We start from the raw sequence: 19,581 nt of genomic DNA, 5'->3' as shown, positions 1-19,581 counted from the left end.
TGGATTGGCAGAAATAGGTTGGGATGAAGAATATTAGACTTTTCTGCATTTCTGCAGAACTTAGGGAAATACATAGAATAGGTGGAAAAATCACACCAGATAGTGATCCTACCTTGTTTTTTTTTTGTCTTTATTTTTTTAATGTTACATTCAAAAAATATGAGGTCCCCTTACACCCCCCACCCCCCTCACCCCACACCTGCCCCCATAACAACAACCTCCTCCATCATCATGAGACATTCAGTGCATTTGGTGAATACATCTCTGAGCACTGCTGCACCTCATAGCTACTTTGTTTTTCAAACCTAGAATCTGTAGGAAAGAAACATTTAATGGGTGACTGGTTATGCATACCATTTATTATAGAACTGGAGGCAGGAAGAGCAGCCTTTAGAGACTTAGCTCATTAATTCTCACAACTCTAAAATAAATGTTATTATTGTTATTTTGCAGAAGAGGAAACTAGTACTTAGAAAAAAGTAAATGCCTTTTCCAGTTTCACACAGAGGAATTTGATCCCAGGTTTTCTAACTCACATTCAGTGTTCTTTCTACCACCCACCTCAGCCACTTTACCACTTGTAGCATGTCTGTTTCCTCTACAAACATGTAAAAGGCTTAGATCAAGGTAAAAGGGCTCAATTAATGAATGGCCTAATACTTCATGGAAAGGTCAAAATTAAAAATCTGAGAATAGAAGAGTGTCATACCACCATCACACCAGAGACTGAGAAAATTGATAAAGAGAATTGGCATATATTGTTACCTACTGTTTGCTAAGCATTAGGAAAGGAATATAAGTTCATTTATTTGTACAAAAAATTTTGCTATGGTGTACCAGACAGTAGAAAAATCACTGGGGGGGTATAGAGCTCCTGCAATCAAGGACTGTTCAGCAAGCAGAGAAGCAGTGATACCTACTTACGATAATGCTGTGATATGGAACGCAACCAGGTATGGTAGGAGCATATATATCTTTTCCTTCCTTGGAAAGTTGAGAGGTCATGGGATGCTTCAGAGGATGCAACATCTAAAGTAACTCTCTATATCATTTAATGCATTTTTTAAAACTTATATAATAGAGTTTCTGTTTGAGATGATAGAATAGTTTTAGTAATAGATGGTGGTGATGGTAGCACAACATTGAGAAAGCAATAACAGCAGTGAATTGCATATTTGGATATAGTTAAAAGAAGAAATTTTGGGTTGTATATATGTTATTAGAGTAAATTTTTTTAAAAAATTAAAAACACAAAAAGTGTAGAACTCTACAGCACAGTGAACCCTGTTGTAAATGGTGGACTGTAGTCAATAGCACAGTTATAAGTGTTCTTTCATGAATTATAACAAATGTAGCACACTAAAGCAAGGTATTAATTATAGAGTAGTATATGGGAACTCTGTATTTTATGAATGATTTTTCTCTAAGCCTATAGCTTTCCTAATAAAAAAAATGCAAACCTTCCATTTGACACACTATAATGTACCTATTTTCATATACAGTATCTTCCCCCAAAGCATCCTAATAAAATTGACCCTTGCAGAGGGCAGGTGGCAACATGGTACAAATTATTGTTCTTTGTTATAGGTAAGGAAGCTAAAGTAGAGAGAGGTTATATAACCTGATATGGCCATATAATAATAGAAACATTCATATGGCTCTTACTGTCATGTACTCCTCACAACCACCTTATACAAAGATACTTTCATCATTTGTTTTTCAGGTAAGAAAACTGAGACCATACAGGATTAGGAAATTTGTTTAAGGTCATACACTAACCAAAGCAAAACTGAGATTTGAACCAAGTTACACAGATAAATTGTCTCTGTGCTGAATCACTATACCATGTACTTTCTGTCGTTCCTACTTGATCATTAGGCTGGTTCACAGCTCATCAGTCAGACTCAAAACCTATGTTGTTAAGTGACAGAATTTGTTTGCCATTTTAGAAAGATTGTTTTGAATATAGTATAAACAATGGACTCAAAGGAGATAGAACTGTAAGGCAGGAAGACCAAATGAAGCAAAGTAAAGTATGAATGTTAGTCTGGTCTAGGGTAGTGGCAGCTAATGGAACATGGAGTTTGAAGGACACGGTAAAGTCAGGGATCACTTTAGGGCTTTTTGTTTGACTACATGAGATGTTGATAGATTTATTGGATGGGAATACAGGAAGGAGAAAGTTGATGAGATTCTCATTCTCTTTAAATTTCGTGTTTGAAATGCCTATAGGGACCAAAGGAAGATGTCCTGAAGGCAGTGGTGTTTGTGAATCTGGAGCTCAGGAGAAAGATCTGGGCTAGGAAATGGAAAAAGGAGCCAAAGAGGGAAATATAGGCTTGGTAAGCATTTTTAAAGACATAGTCGAAGATCAAAATATATCATGATTTGTATGTGTGAGAGAGGAAGAGACAGAAAGAGAGAAGAAATTTTAGAAGGCATGAGGGAGGGAGGATAAAAGGTATAAATACTTGAAATTTGATGTATCTTTCCTTGTTTGCCTGCTCAGTATCAGGGCCAATTTTGTGTGCTGATTTATATATTGGGAAGGGAGGAAAATTTGAAAGAAGCTGAGAATGCTAGATTGATTTACTTTGGCAAGGTAGAGGGGGAAAATAATTAATCCCAAAGGAGGAAGGAATGTATTGGGTCAAAGAGTCATATTGGGTGGAGCTTGGAGGAATTCTTTAAATTCATAAGTATCACATATTCTAGTTATATGTCTTTTTTGCCTAAGTTTCAGTAAATTCTTTCTTTTTTGTTGTTGTTGTTTATAGCAGATTTATTAATAATCTCCAAAGACTGGAAGTAACCAAGATGTCCCTCAATAGATGAATGGATAAACAAACAGTATTGCATCCATAACATGGACTATTTTTTTTAATTTATTTTTTATTTTTTTAAGATACTTAGATTGCATATTCCATAAAAATATAGAGGATTCCCATATGCCCACTCACTATATCTCCCACACATTCCCACATTAACAACATCCTTCGTTAGTGGGCTGCATTCATTACAATTGATGAAAACATTTTGGAAAATTGCCACTAAGCATAGAGTACAGTTTACATTGTAGTTTACACTCTCTCCCACATAATTTTGTAGGTTATGGCAAGGTATATAATGTCCTGTATCTGTGGTTACAGTGTCATTCAGGGCAATTCCCAAGTTCTGAAAATGCCCCCAGATTTTTTTTTTTTTTTTTTAATTTTATTATTGACTTTGTAATAATATTACATTAAAAATATATATGTGAGGTCCCATTCATCCCCACCCCCCCTCCCTCTCCCCCCCCAACAACACTCGTTCCCATCATCATGACATATCCATCGGATTTGGTAAGTACATCTTTGATGCCCCCAGATTTTTATACCTATTGTTCCCTCTCCCTGCCCTCAGAACCTCCAGTGGCCACTGCCTCCACATCAATGATATTAATATAATTTTTTCCATTGCTAGAGTACAATAAGTCTATAGTAAAATACCAGTATAAGTCTACTTTAGTCCATAGTTCATTCTCCAATCCTGAGGATTCTGGGATGGTGATGCCCACTTCACTTCAAATTAAGGGGAACTTCGATCCCATGGGGCAAATGGATGGGACTCTCTTACTTGCAGTTTTGCAGTTTTAGACTCTCTTGGTTCTTGGGATGATTGATGTCCATCATCATGTCCTTCTTAGTTGTCCTGGTTGAGTTCAATGAACTGGAGTGTAGGTGTTGCAACTCTGCTGAGATTCAGGGCCCAGCTAGCACATGGACAGCCCAAAGATTTTAGTCTCTTGGACATATACCTATCAACTGTAGTACTATTACAGGTTCAATTAGAAAGGTCAGAAAAGCCATATTTAGGGAAACCACAACTGAGTCCATCTCTGTCACATAGGGGAGCATAAATTCCAAAGTAGGGCCCTCTGGCAAGGCGTCAAACTCCTGAGCTATCTGCCCTGATGGTCGTGTCTTTATGTCTCCAGAGCCTTCATGAGCCCTGCTATTTGGGGTAGTATCTACTTTGGCAGTCAATGGGATCCTGCTGAGACATGAATAACCTCCCAACTCAGTTTGTAGTATCTTAGCTGTAAAATCTCATTTGTCTTTTCCTTTTTCCCCTTTTGGTCAAGGTCTTTTTCCAGTTCCATTGTTAATTGGTGATTGATAGTAATTCCTTGGTACCAGGGAGGCTCATCCCTTGGAGTCTTGTCCCATGCTGGGGGGAAGGTAATGTATTTATATGCTGAGTTCAGCTTAGAGAGAGAGACTACATTTGAGCAACAAGGAGTCTCCCAGGAGGCAACTTTTAGACACCCTATAATATTAGGATAAGTTTCAATTTTAAGAGTAAGGGTTCATACACACAGTCATCAATATCAGGGGCCCGTCAATGGGCCAACCTCCTTCACAAGTCATTGCCCCTGTACTCAGGGGATTCTTGCTGATCCATTAGAGAATGTGACAGAACTCCCCAGAATAGGAACTTGATATTCCTTCGGTTATTGTGAGAATCTCCACCCACCGTGATGATGCCCCATGTACATTTGAACATATTTATAGGCCTTATATGTATGCCAGGTGAGCCTCCTCCCATGCATCCCCCATCACTGACACCCCACACCAATGATCCTCCCCTGCCGCAGTTGTAACCCTTCTGTGATCCAAAACTTCTTCAAAAAATGAAGCCAATAAAATAGCCAAATACAATTAATAAGAAAATGAATTAATGATAATTTTAAAAATAAGAAATAAGTACAAAAAATGTTTTTAAAAATACAAAAATTAAAATTTGAGATAATAAAAAATAATGATAAAATATTTTTAAAAATTTTTTTTGCATTTTGCCTTTCATCCTGTAAGATCTGTTGTCCCATACGTACAGAGGCATTTCTTCCATTTATTGCCCCAGTATTTTACTTTTCTCATTTTGTCCTCAAAGAAGTTTTAGGTTACAAAAAAGTCAAGTACTGAATACTGGGAACTCCTATATCCTCCCCCTATGCCCACTTCCCTATTTCCCGAAAATGCCCCTGTTCCATCTATTCTATTCCTCCCCCTCCCCTCAGGATCCAGAACATCAACAGACTTCACTTCTTTAAGAACAAGATTCATAGTTACTTGCAACAACACTGAGAGCTTGACACACTGCTCTGTCCTCCCCTATTAGGCACTGCTCATGCTCTCAAAAGACTCCCGTCCCTCTATTTGAGAACACAGTGGGCCTCCCCAGGATGGGAGTCCACCACTCTGCCACTCATTCAGTGGGTCTCCTCCCACTGATATAGCACACTGTGGCAAGATGAACACTCACACACTCCCTAGAAGCCTGCCCCAGGTGCACCCTGTCCCAAATGCTCTCCACATCCAACACCCCAGGCCAGCAACCCTCACTTGCCATATTGCCAAAAGAGCATCCCCAACATTGTAGTTTCTTCCACATACCCAACAATCCCCAGTGTTCTCCTGCTCCCTTCCCCTAGTTCCAAGGACAATCCAACCGACCCTCCCCACACCATCCCCCTGAAAAACCAGCATCACCCAACCCAACAGTATCATTATACCACTGTCATGCCCCTCCACTCGCACAACTACACACTTCCACTTTATCATAGATTTTGCCCATGTGGGCATTGGCTCACAATCTTCTCCCTTTCTATTTCCTGTAAGGCTATCTTTCAGACTCTAGCTCTGTGAGTCTGCTCAATTTGCTTAATTCATACCAGTGAGGTCTTGTAAGATTTGTCCTTCATTGCCTGGCTTGCTTCACTCAATATAAGGTCCTCAAGAATCATCCATGTTATCCCTGTGTTAATACTGTATTCCTTCTTACAGCTGAGTATTATTGTATTATATGTATATACCACAATTTGTTTTCCCATTCACCTGTTGAAGGGCATTTGGGTTGATTTCAACTTTTGGCAATAGCAAATAATGCCACCATGAACACTGATGTACATATATTTTTCATGTCCTTGCTTTCAGTTCTTCTGGGTATACACCCAGCAGTGGAATTGCTTCATTGTATGACAGCTCTATAGTTGGTTTTCTGACGAACCACCAAACCGTCCTCCACGGTGGCTGCATCATTCTACATTCCCATCAGCAGTGCATGAGGGTTCCCTTTCTTGCACATCCTCTCCAACATATGTAGTCCTATTTTTTTAATAGCCATAGTCTAATAGGTATAAGATGATCTCTCATTGTAGTTTTGATTTGCATTTCCCTAATAGCTAGTGATGTTGAGTATCTTCTCGTGTGTTTTTAGCCATTTGTATTTCTTCTTTGGAGAAGTGTCTGTTCAAATCACTTGCCCATTTTTTAAATTGGTTGTTTTTCTTTTTCTTTTCAAGGTACAGGACTTCTGTATATATGCTGGATATTAGGCCCCTATCAGATACATGATTACCAAATACTTTCTCCCATTGAGTAGGCTGCCTTTTCACTTTCTTGAGAAATTCCTTTAAGGTGCAAAAGTTTTTAATTTTGAGGGGATTCCATTTATCTATTTTTTTCTTTCATTGCTTGTGCTTTGAGTATAAAGTTCATGAAACAATTTCCTAATACAGGATCCTATAGATGTTTCCCTATATTATCTTCCAAAGTCTTTAAGGTCTTTAAGATAGATCTTTGATCCATCTTGAGTTAATTTTTATAAAAGGTGTGAGATGGTGTTCCTCTCTTTCTTTTGGATATGGATATCCAGTTCTCTAAGCACCATTTGTTGAAGAGGCCATTCTCTCCTAGTTAAATGGGCTTCGTGGCTTCATGGCCTTGTCAAATATAAGTTGACTGTATATGTAAGGTTCTATATCAGAACTCTCAATTTAGTATGTCTATCCTGTGCCAGTGCCATGCCGTTTTGACTATGTAGCTTTATAGTATGTTTTAAAGTCAGGTAGTATGATTTCTCCAATTTCATTTTTCTTTTTCAATATGTCTTTGACTATTCAGGGCTTCTTGCCCTTCCAAACAAATTTCATAGTTAGTTTTTCCAATTCAGTAAAAATTGCTGTATTGGTTTTTATTGGGATTGCGTTAAATCTATAGATCAGTTTGGGTAGGATACACATCTTAATGATGTTTAGTCTTCCTATCCATGAACAGGGAATATTCTTCCATTTATTTAAGTCTTCTTTGATTTCCTTCAACAGTGTTGTGTAGTTTTCTGCATATGTCATTTACATCTTTAGTTAAATTTATTATTCCTAAGTATTTGAATCTTCTAGTTGCTATTGTAAATGGTATTTTTTTTCTTGATTTCCTCTGTACATTGTTCATTATTGGTGTTCAGAAGTGCTACTCATTGTGCACATTGGTCTTATAATCTGTGACTTTACTGAATTCATTTATAAGCTCTAGAAGCTTTGTTGTAGATGTCTCAGGGCTTTCTATATATAGGATCATGTCATCTGCAAATAGTGAAATTTTTACTTCTTCCTTTCCAATTTGAATGCCTTTTATATCTTTTTCTTGCCTAAGTGCTTGAGCAAGTACTTCTAACACAGTGTTAAATAGAAATGGTGAAAGTGGGCACCCTTGTGTTATACCTGATCTTAGAGGGAAAACTTTTAGGATTTCACCATTGAATATGACGTTAGCCATGGGTTTTAATATATACCCTTTATTATGTTGAGGAGGTTCCTTCTATTCCTGACTTTTGTAGTGTTTTTATCAGGAAAGGGCGCTATATTTTGTCAGATTTTTTTTTACATCTATAGAGATGATCATGTGGTTTTTTCTTTCAGTTTGTTTCTGTGGTGTACTACATTGTTTGATTTTCTTATGTTGAACCATCCTTGCATACCAGGGATGAAACCCACTTGGTCATGGTGTGTAATTCATTTGATGTATTGTTGAACACAGTTAGCAAATATTTTGTTGAATATTTTAGCATCTAGTTTCATTAGAGAGTGGTCTATAGTTTTCCTTTCTTGTGGCATCATAGAATGAGTTAGACAATGTTCCCTCCACTTCTATTTTTTGGAAGAGTTTAAGCAGGATTGGTGTTAATTCTTACCAGAGTGTTTGGTAGAATTCACCTGTGAAGCCATTTGGTCCTGGGCTCTTCTTAGTTGGGAAGTTTTTGATGACTAATTCTATCTCGTTAGTTGTGATTAGTCTGTTGAGTTCATCAATTTCTTCTTTTGCCAATGTTGGTTGCTTGTGTGTTTCTAGGAATTTGTCCATTTCAAGTATCAATCTCGTTGGCATATAATTTTTTAAAGTACCCTCTTATGATACTCTTTATTTTTGTGGGGTCAGTCTTGATATCCCCTTCCTCATTTCTTATTTTATATATTTGCATCATCTCTCTTTTTTTCTTTGTTAGTCTAGCTAAGGGTTTGTCAATTTTATTAATCTTAAAGAACCAGCTTTTGGTTTTGTTTATTTTTTTCTAGTGATTTCTTATTTTCAATTTCATTTAGTTCTGCTCTGATCTTTATTTCTTTCTGGTTCCTTTGGGGTTAGTTTGTTGTTCTTTTTCTAATTCCTCCAGGTGTGCAGTTAGGTCTTTGATTTTAGCTCTTTCCTTTTTTTAATGTAGGCATTTATGGCTCTGAATTTCCCTCTCATTACAGCTTTTTCTACATGCCTAGGTTTTGATATGTTGTATTGTCATTTTCATTCATTTCAAGGTAGTTACTGATTTCTTTTGAGACTTCCTTGTTGACCCACTGTTTGTCTAAGAGTGTTTTGTTTAATCTGGTTCTCTGCCCCTTACTGATTTCCAGCTTCATTTTATTGTGGTCAGAGAAATTACTTTGTATAATTTTAACCTTTCTGAATTCATTTAGAGTTATTCTGTGTTCTGTCCTGAAGAATGTTCCGTATGCACCTAGAAGAATGTATATCCCACTGTATTTTGTTTTCAGTGTTCTATATATGTTTATTAGGTCCAGGTCCTCTAATGTATTATTCAGAGTCTCTGTTTCTTTAATATTTCTCTCTTGAAATGTTCTTTCTAATGGTGATAATGATGTATTAAAGTCCTTCATTATAATTGTATTTTTCCACTTGGTTTTTCCAGTGTTTGCCTCATGTATTTATTGAAGTGCCCTGGTTAGGTGCATAAATGATTTTGATTGTTCTTTCTTCTTGATAGATGACCCCTTTTATGAATGCATAGTACTGTTTGTCTCTTACAGTAGTTCTGCATTTAAAATCTATTTTGTCTGACATTAGTACAGCTACTCCTGCCCTTTTTTGGTTGTCGTTTGCTTGTAAAATTGGTTTCCGACCATTCACTTTCTTTTCTTTTTTTTTTTAAGATTTATTTATTTATTTTATTTCTCTCCCCTCCCCAGTTGTCTGTTCTCTGTATCCATTCGCTGCATGTTCTTTGTCCGCTTCTGTTGTCAGTGGCACGGGAATCTGTGTTTCTTTTTTGCTGCATCATCTTTTTGTGTCAGCTCTCCGTGTGTGTGGCACCATTCCTGGACAGGCTGCACTTTTTTTGCACTGGGTGGCTCTCCTTATGGGGTGCACTCCTTGCATATGGGGCTCCCCTACATGGGGGACAGCCCTGTGTGACAGGGCACTCCTTGCATGCATCAGCACTGCGCATGGGCCAGCTCCACACGGGTCAGGGAGGCCCGGGGTTTGAACCGTGGACCTCCCATGTGGTAGACGGATGTCCTAACCACTGGGCCAAGTCCGCTTCCCCAACCATTCACTTTCAGCCTCCTTGTGTCCCTGGGTTAAAGGTAAGTTTCTGTGGATAGCATATAGATGGGTCATATTTCCTTATCCATTCTGCCAATCTCTGCCTCTTGACTAGTGAGTTTAATCCATTAACATTCATTGTTTTACTGTCAAGGAATTACTTACATTATCCATATTTTCTTTAGGTTTGTGTATGTCATATGTTTTTTTTATTTCTCTTTTTATCTTTTTAGTTATTCTTATACTCTCTCCTGTTTTTCCCTATTGGCCTGCAAAACTCCCTTTATTATTTTTTATAGTGAGGGTTTCTTACTGAGATACTCTCTTAATTTCCATTTATCTGTGAATATTTTGAGCTCTCCCTCACTTTTGAAAGCCAGCTTTGCTTGATAGAGAATTCTTGTCTGAAAGTTTTTTTTCTTTTAGCACCTTAACTATATCTTACCACTGCCTTCTTGCCTCCATGGTTTCAGATGAGAAAGGAGGACTTAATTTTATCGAGCTTCCCTAGAATGTGATCATTATCTTTTCTCTTGCTGCTTTCAGTATTCTCTCTATGTCTTGAGCGTTAGGGAATTTGACTAGTGTATGTCTTGGGGTAAGCCTGTTAGGATTTCTATACACCTCATATTTAGTCTCCAATTTTTCTTGTTTTTATTTTTCTCTCTCTTTCCTTTTTTCTCTGTTTCTTTTCTTTTTTTTTTTTTTTACTTTTTAAAATTTATCTTTTCTTTCCCCCTCTTCTCACCATTCCATTGTATTTATTTTTCTCTATTCTGTTTTTTGTTTCATTGTTTCTGTTCCATTTTTCTAATCTTATTCTTCCGTGCTTCTTACTTGGGTTAATTTTTCAATTTCCTAAGTCTTGTACAGTTCTTCTCATACCTTTTACTATTATTATTACTATTATTCTTTTTCTCTTCCTTTATCTCTCCTTTCCCCTGGTCATAATTTTTTTTCTTGCTAGGGAACATAGACAACAACAAGGAAATACAGTAAGAACAAAGTGTCAAAGTAAAACCTTACCACACACAAAAACAACAACAAAGTAAAACCATAGAATAGAGAGAGAAGCTAATCAACTGAATAAATCTATCAAAATAAACAGATGCCTATACAACAACAAAAGATTAGAAGTCATACCAAGAAACAAGAAGACATGGCCCAGTCCAATGAACAAACTGAAAACTTGGAGAAGATGCAGACTATGGAAAAAACAAATATCATGAATCAATTTAATGAAATGAAGGAAGAGATTTAGGATATTAAGAAGACACTGGGAAAACATACTGAAGAAATAGTAAACATAAATAAAAAGATAACAGATATGATGGTGATGAATGGCATAATCCAAGAAATCAAAAATACTCTGGAATCACATAACATAGGAATTCTTTTACATGACCTAAAGAGAGTTACCAAATTTAGAAAATTTAACATTACTAAAATATTATTATCTAAAATGCAGTCCATATTCAATTGTTGCCAATTATTCAGCTAACATCCTTTTATAACAATTATTTCTCAGATCTAAGTTCCAGTCATGGATTATGCATTGCATTTAGTTATCATGAAAAGATTTTTAGAAAAACATTTTCTCCTTCTTGACATAAATCTGTTTCTTGAGAAAACATTTGATATGACTCCTCAGAATGAACCACTTTTATTATATATATATAGGGTGACTTTTCTTTGTTTTCTCATCTTTAAAGAGCAATTCTATATGTATTCAGTATTAGAATATTTGGTAAGGATTGTGTTCAAAAATCTAAACTCAGAAGAAAGTTCAGAAAGGGAAAGTTTCTGTTTTCTCTAGTTTTGATATACCCAGTTGACGTACTCTTGCCTCTAACAATTGTGCCTCCCTTTCTTCAACATTGTTTTTTTATTTTTGGGGTTTTTTTTTTGCAAACACCCTCCCCTGCTCCTCCTTCCCAGTAACCTCTAATCTGCCTCTAGCTCTGAGGATTCGCTATTTCTATTCATCTCTTATAAGTGATATCATACAATTTTTGTCCAATGAGTTTTACTTATTTCAGTAAGTGTTTTTGAGTTTCTTCCATGTTGCAGCATATCTAATAACTTCATTTTTTCTTAGGGCCAAATATTCCTTTGTGCATCTGTACCATATTTTGTTTATCCATGCATTTGTTGATGCTTACTAGGGTTATTTCTAGCTCTTGGCTTTTGTAAATAATGCTTCTATATACAGTGATATACAAGTACCTGTTTGAGACCCTGTTTTCACTCTTTATGGGTATATACCTAGAGGAGGGATTGCCAGATCAAATGTAATTGTATATTTAACTTTTTAAAGAGCCACCATATTGTTTTCCGCAGAAGCTGTCCTCCTTTTCCTCCTCTGCCCCCATAATACTTGATTCAGGGTAAGCCCTCAATGAGTGTTAGCTATTTTTAGTACAGTGGAGTTGCATGATATGCCATTTAATGCATTAAAAAGGTACTCTTTTGTGAGATATATACATATATATATAATAAAGTTATATTTTGAATATGTGCCTTACTATATGGGATGTATTAATTTGTACTTTGACAATAAATAAATTGCTAAGGCTGTTATATACCCCTCACCCCATAAATACACAAGCACCCTATATATGCTGTGCTTTATGGGTAATTTAAATAATCTTCAAAGGTAATTTTGTCTACTGGTTATTTTTTCCATACAGGCTGACTTAAGAATTAACCTCCTTATCAGGTGTGGCTATCATTAGTTATTTCTATATTAGTTATGTTTTTATTAGCATTAAGCATTGGCAATTATATATAGCCCTAGGGTGATGGAAAAATCTTGTGGGCTCAGAATGAGAAGATCTGGATTCAAATTTGGACTCTGCCTGTTTATGGAGGTGGGATGTTATCCAATCACCTTATCTCTCTTAACCTCGGTTTTCATGTGTATAGAACTTGATAGTCACATGACAGGATGTTTGTAAAGATTAAATGAAATAAGATATGTGAGTGCAATTTGTAAACACTAAATCTCTCTAGAAGTGAAGGATGTGATTGCCTGTCTTCATTACAGAAGCTTTATAGAGCTTATGTGGGAAGCAGGTAACCCTTTGCCTTCTACTGCACCTTCTATCTACCCTGCACTTTTTGTAGTAAGGAAAATCTGTCAGTGAGTGTTCTGTGAAGAATGATTCTAAAGGGATGGCAGTAAGATAGATATACATTATCTGGTATTTGTATTTGACAGTTTTACTACTGAAACCAAAGTCTTAGAATCATTTCTTCTTTCAACCATTACACATAATATTTAGTCCTTAGCCATTTGAAACAGAAGGGAAACCTAATTTTAATTCTTAAATTAGTTGAGTAGACATTTCCTTCTCTATGCAGATAAAACTGTTAAATCGTTTTAGTGGACTACACTGAGCAAATGCAAGAACTAAGCTGCTTATCCTTAGCCAATGGCTCCATTTTTAAGTCACAAGAATGTGTTTCCTATCCAGGTCCCCAATCCTGGACCTCTTCAAACTCAGATGTAGCAGAAGCTTATCCGAATGAAACATGCTTTGTTCTTGCTAGAACAGGATAATATTTAAAGTAAAATTGCTACTTCTGGTAACCAAGTAGAAGGTTAGCACATATGCTTATAGCCCTATTTAGTTGGCTCTTAACCTCTTTATTTCTTAACTATAATCTGATTTTCTGCATATGGTTCACAAATCAAAACAATATGAAAAGGTGTACAATGAGTATCTTCCAACCCCACCCCCCATCTGCCTGCACCACCACTCGCTTCAGGTAACTTATTACTAATTTCTTGTGTATCCTTCTGTATTTGTTTATGCAAAGACAATGTACCAATATAGATAGATAGATATACAGATCTATTTTTATTTCCCCCCTTTCAAATGGAAATATATACACTGTTTTTCACTGTGCTTTTTTTATTTAATTTATCTTGAAGATTTTCTTTACTATTGGTACATAGAGAGCTTCTTTATTCCTTTTTAGAACTGCGTGTTATTCCATTGGAAAGATGTGCCCATGGTTTATTTTACCAGCTCCCTGTGGAGGAACACTAGAGTCATTTTCAATCTTTTTCAATCTTTTGCTGATACAAACATTGTTGCAGTGAATAACCTTGAATGTCTACATTTTGTACATTTGCAGAATATCTGTTGGACAGATTTCCAAAAGTAGAATTACTGGGTCAAAGAGTAAATGAATTTTTAAAAAATTCTCGGTTGTTTCAATAACCTCAAAACAATGGTGATCTTGGGTGTAGGGGAGTCATGCAGACATACCTGGGTTTCATCTAGTCTCCATCATTCCATGTGGCTTTGGGCAAGTCACTTACCTTACACGGAGCCTCAACATCCAGCTCTGAAAAAAAATTGGAAATTAGTTCTTACCTGAATTAAGTTATAAGATTAGGTAAACTAATAACTAGAAATTGTCAGCACTACGCACCTTTAAGATACCAGGATTTTGAACCTAAAAATGGCCTTAATTCTAATGTCTATGTGTCGAATTTACTTGCTTCTCTTGTTCTCTCTTTTAATTATCTTTTAAGATATCATTTAATAAAATGGACTTTTTCTTACTTTTGATGTACAGTTCTATAAATTTTAACACATGCGTAGATAAGATTCCTGTAGCCACTACCATAATCAGGATTTTTTTTAAAAACTTAAGTACATTTTTAATTTTAATAGATTTTGCCTAGATGCTCCTGTACTATACTCCCTTCATATCTGAGTGGATGTTTCTTACAGCCTTGCCAAACGATAGAGTTAATTTTTCATTTAACATGTATTTGTTAAACAGCATTCCCTGTACAAAGACATTAAACAGTGGACTAGGGCTACAGCAGTTATCTGATCCATCTTCCCTTGATTAGAATGGTCTAAGCCTAAAATCTGGAGCTTAAAAATAAATATAAAACCAGAAGCCTTATATTTTAATCACATTTTAAATCGGCTACTTTTCTCATCTGCTCCTAGAACAAATAGATTAGGTTACAGCACTCTTTCATTCTGAATAACTGTGGGATAACTGAAGGAAGGCAGAAAAGGTAGAATCTAGACTGCAGTTGTATACTTTTGGGATAGTTAATAATTATGCTTCAGTAAATATTTTTCATTAGTGCAGATGCGTATATAACTTGTTTCTCTTATCTCTTCTCTTTCCTACCCAATTTCAAACCATTCAGAAAAGAAAGCATAATTAAGAAGATATTAAAATCTGGTATTTCCATCTGTAAACATACTAAATAAACATCTTAATAGGACTGGCATGAGAAATATGGACTAACATAACAAACATTTTCTTCTTTATTGTAAATGTGAATCAACATATACGACTAAGCTCTTAGCTTCACTTAGAATGTTCAAATCTAAAATTGATGTAGATTAGAGATTTTCACCCAAATTGTTGAAATAACAGTTTTCAAGTTAATTTACCAACCAAATTCTTACCAACTCTAATCCTTTCAAATTGTGTATAACTAAGATAGCATTTCCTTTTACCCGGTTTGCGAACTACTGGCCTGCTGGCCAGAATCAACCTGTAAGTTTGTATCACTTGTCTCACACTGTCTTTCAAAATTGGGAAATTTTACATTAAAATCCAAACTTCTGGCTTCTGTTGAATAATCGGAATACCTGTCCACAATTGTGCATGTTAACAATACATACCTGTTGATTCTCTACTTCAGTACGTTTTTATACTTGGCCAATTTTTTCTGCATATTTTTGGAATACTATATAATTTAATTAAACTTTTAATAAGTTTTAACATCAGCAAGCACTTATTTTTATTATTACTTGTATTTTCAGGTTTCCATGTAGGAATTCACAAGATAGATTTCCTTTAAAAAATTAGTTATTATGATTAAAAGTGTTCGTTCCCACAAATATGAAATCTGCCATTTTGCTTGGTCGTTGGACTACTTAATGTTGACCTCCCACAAACCCTGCCCACCCACCCCTTCTTTTTAAAAATATATATAATCGAAAACTTCAGTTGCTAAGAAGTGTTACAGCAGAGTTAGAGTTATGACCATATTTCTTCTGGATTTTGATTTCTGATCTGATGAGCTGACTTACCATATAACCTCTCATTGATTTTAATCTTCCAGACTTTTCAGACCCATTTATATAGGGGGTTAGTGGGACTTTATGCTGAAAAAAATTAAACCAAAGACAGTTTAATTTCAGTTTATAATTTTAACTCATTTTTTTGTAATTTTTATTTTTTAAAGATATTTAGATTACTTTAATGATACATAAAAAAATATAGGGGTTTCCTATATGACCCACCTCCCACCCCTCCCACACTTTTCTACCCTAGCATCCTTCATTAGTGTGGTACATTTGTTAAAATTGATGAACGTATATTGGAGCTTTGCCACTAAGTGTGGATTAAGTTTACATTATAGTTTAAACTTTTTCCAGCACAGTTTTGTAAGTTATGACAAGATATGTAAATTTTAACTCTTCATAATGAAAATCAACAGAAAATAAATGACATTTGATTTTCTTTTTTGTAGTCTCTAACAAAGTTGATGATAACAAATGTTTAACTTCCCAGAATGATTTTAGAGAGGTTTTTTTTTTTTTTACCAAAATATTCAGGGGATTTTAAAACATTTTCCCAAGGGTGTCTGCAGCCTTTTTTTTTTTTAATCAATTTTATCCCTCCCCAGTCCCCCTCCCCTCTCCCTTGCCCTGCTGATTTTTGCTGTCTGTGTCCATTCGCTGTATAATCTTCTGTATCTGTTTCTCTTTTTGTCTTCTTTTATCATTTTCTCTCCTCTAGATTCACCGGGATTCAATCCTGGGGACCTCTGATATGGAGAGAGGTTCCCTGTCACCTGTGCCACCTCTGTTGCTGGTTTCTATTGTGCATTGCCTTGACTCTCCCCTTTTGTTACGTCATCATCTTGGTGCAAGACTCACTTGCGTGGGCACTCAGCTCGCCACCTGGGCACACTTTTTTTTTATCAGGAGGCCCTAGGGTCTTCCCATATGGTAGGTGGAAGCCCAATCACTTGAGCCACCTCTCCTTCCCTGCAATCCTTTGATATTCACATTATTCTCCTTTTAAGCGCCCATTGAATTATAATCCTTGCTAATTTTCTCTTCTTCCGTTTTTAGCTGGTCTAAATGGTTTTATGTGTGATTTGGGTAGTGTTCAATTATCTCTTTCATTAACATCATGAAATCCTGCATCTTTCCCAATATTGACTTTGTAGGTGGTTTGCATAGCCATAAATAGAATCCTAAAAGAACAGATATTTTATAACATCCAAAGTATTAAGAAAATACTGACCAACAAAATGTTTGTCATCATGGGTGAGGATATGCTCTTTAGTGTTAAGTAGGGAAGAATATTTGAGTGTATGGTGTCTACTTTAGTCAGTATTTGATGCCGTCAGAACTTTTGCTTGGGTAATGAATATATTCAGATAATGGAAATTCCCTTTCTTCTCTTTAGTCGTCTGGGTATGGGAAATTTGACCTTCTGGGTGGCAGGTTCTGAACCTTTTCTAGCTTACTGTAAAAGCTCATTATACTCATCAACTATGACATTTTTATAGAGTACCATAAAAATGGGTATGTATGTATGTAAATGTGTATGTATATGTATGCATACTTCAGATCCTGGAAAAAAGGGAAGTTATTAAAGTAATAAGAAAAGTTCATTCATAGCATTGACTAAAGTGTGCTGCCAGTGTTGACGGTGACATTTACTTAGTATGAGTAAGAATTTACTATCCAAAAAATATTTTCTCTGTGTGATAGATCGTAGATGAAAATGTCTAGTACCAGTTGACTCACCATTCATTACAGTAGATGTCCTTAACCCAAATCCATACCAGGTTTGAAAAGAAAGCCCTGATGACAGGTCTAGATGGCCCACAGGCATAATTAACCACTAATTGCAGAGAGGAATTTAATACAATCTATCATAAGCTAATTTTTAGATGTGAGATGTGAAATTGAAGTAATAAAAAGAAAAAAGAGTAATCTAGAAATGGGGAATATTAGAACTTTCTAATGATCAAATGTTATACATACTAATTAAACATCAAGATTTTTTAAGTCTTCACATTTATTGTGCAAAGATTTTTAAGGAATGTTAAGCAAAGACTTTTCTCAATTTCCTATATACCTAGTAAATTCTATAATTAAGGAGTAAATATTATCCTAACTTGAAGTGATATCTCTAATCTCTGAACTTCTAGAAACATTTGTTTTCTTCGACAAGTAATTGAATATTGGCAAAATTGAACACTTCTATTTTCTGAAACTGTTCTATTTACACCTCATATTGTAATTTTTTTGCTAATACCCTGATGATCAAACTAAATTCCCAGACATCTACTATAGTGCCCTGTGAATAGTAGATATGGCCAAAATCTGATAGAAACCCATCCTTCCCAAGAAAAGAAAAATAAGGTCAACTCCTTTTAATGAATGGTATATTTCTCTCACAGAATTATGCTGTCTTTTTAGCAAATATTAAACATTTTCCCTGTACTAGACTTATAATAAGGTCTTATTCCAATAAGATTGTGAGTTGAATTTTAGATACATGCTTTAAAAGACTTTCTAAATAATAATGCTCAAGAGGGTGAGATGATATGTTTCTGAGGGTGGGCAGAATCAGGTATTTTCATACACTACTGAGGGCTATAAATTGGTACAACTCCTTGGAAAGCAGTTGAGATATGTATGTATCCCAGAAGCCTAAAGATATTAATATCCCTTGACCCAGTTATTCTCTTCTAGAGAAGTAATCTTAAATATAGATAAAACTTTATCCCAAAGAACTTTGGAACATTATTTATAATAGCTAAATTTGGAAACAACCTTATTGATAAACAATAGCAAATGAGAATAAGCAAATTACAGTGGAATAATATGCCATTATTACATATAATGTTTAACAAGGAATTTCTGTTTTTAAAAAAGTCCTAAGGAAAAAAGTCTAGAAGAAGATATGCAGAAATATCCACAGTTTAACAGTGATTTGTCCTTCAATGGCATGACTATTTTTTTTCTTATACTTATTTGCATTTTCTGATAATCCTATAAAAATCATACTGTTTTTAGAATTGAGGGGAAAAGCTTATTTTTAATTCAAGAAAAAAATGAGAAATGAACACTTGAATCATACCTCTCTTGGAAAGGACTGATATCTTAAAAATTAAAGCCCTGTCTTTTAACAGTGTTTTAGTTTCTTAGGCTGCTCAAGCAAATACCATGAAATAGGTTGGGTTAAACAAAGAGAATTTATCGGCTCAAGGTTTTGAAGCTAAGATACAAGTCCAAATCGTCAAGGTTGCTTTCTCCCTGAAGACTGTGGTGTTCTGGGGCTGGCTGGCTGCAATCCTCGGTCCTTAGCTTGTCACATGGCAAGGCACCTAGTAGCATCTCCTGGTCTCTACCTTCTATTCCAGATCTGTTGATGTCCAGCTGCTGGTTCCTTCCTCTGTGATTTTCTGTCTGCATTTCATTCTACTTATGAAAAACTCTCATCATAGGTTAGCATCCATCCTGGTTGAGATAGGCCATACCTTAATTGAAATAACTGCATCAAAAGGTCCTACTTACAATGAATTCACAACCACAGTAATGGATTAAGTTTAAGAACATGTTTTTCAGGGTACATACAGCTCCAAACCACCACAAACAGATTTTAAGTACTTTTAAAATAAAGGTAAAGAACTAGAACTAGTTTAAAGTACTGTCCATTTTATCACAGTTATAGTCATATTGCCATTGTTGCTCCTTCAAGATGAAAGAAGCCTCAATACAAATCATCAGTCTACTTTTCACCCCCTAATAGGCCTTCTCTTGATTTGTCACTGACTGAACTAAATGCCTATCCATTTTCAGTGTGGCAACCCCAGTTTCTTATCTTTACTACCCATTATTTGCTTTTC

General features: G+C 35.6%; 1 protein-coding gene across 20 annotated transcripts in view; it reads left to right on the top strand.

Annotated features, from left to right (window-relative positions):
• MBD5 (methyl-CpG binding domain protein 5) overlaps window positions 1-19,581 on the top strand; it is a 438,647-nt gene that overhangs the window by 255,810 nt on the left and 163,256 nt on the right. The window lies entirely within an intron of this gene.

The sequence above is a fragment of the Dasypus novemcinctus genome, chromosome 7 (assembly GCF_030445035.2).
Source record: "Dasypus novemcinctus isolate mDasNov1 chromosome 7, mDasNov1.1.hap2, whole genome shotgun sequence".
In the NCBI taxonomy this organism is placed as follows: Eukaryota; Metazoa; Chordata; class Mammalia; order Cingulata; family Dasypodidae; genus Dasypus; species Dasypus novemcinctus.
The sequence above is the reverse complement of the archived record's forward strand: the minus strand, read 5'-3'. Positions and strand labels throughout refer to the sequence as shown.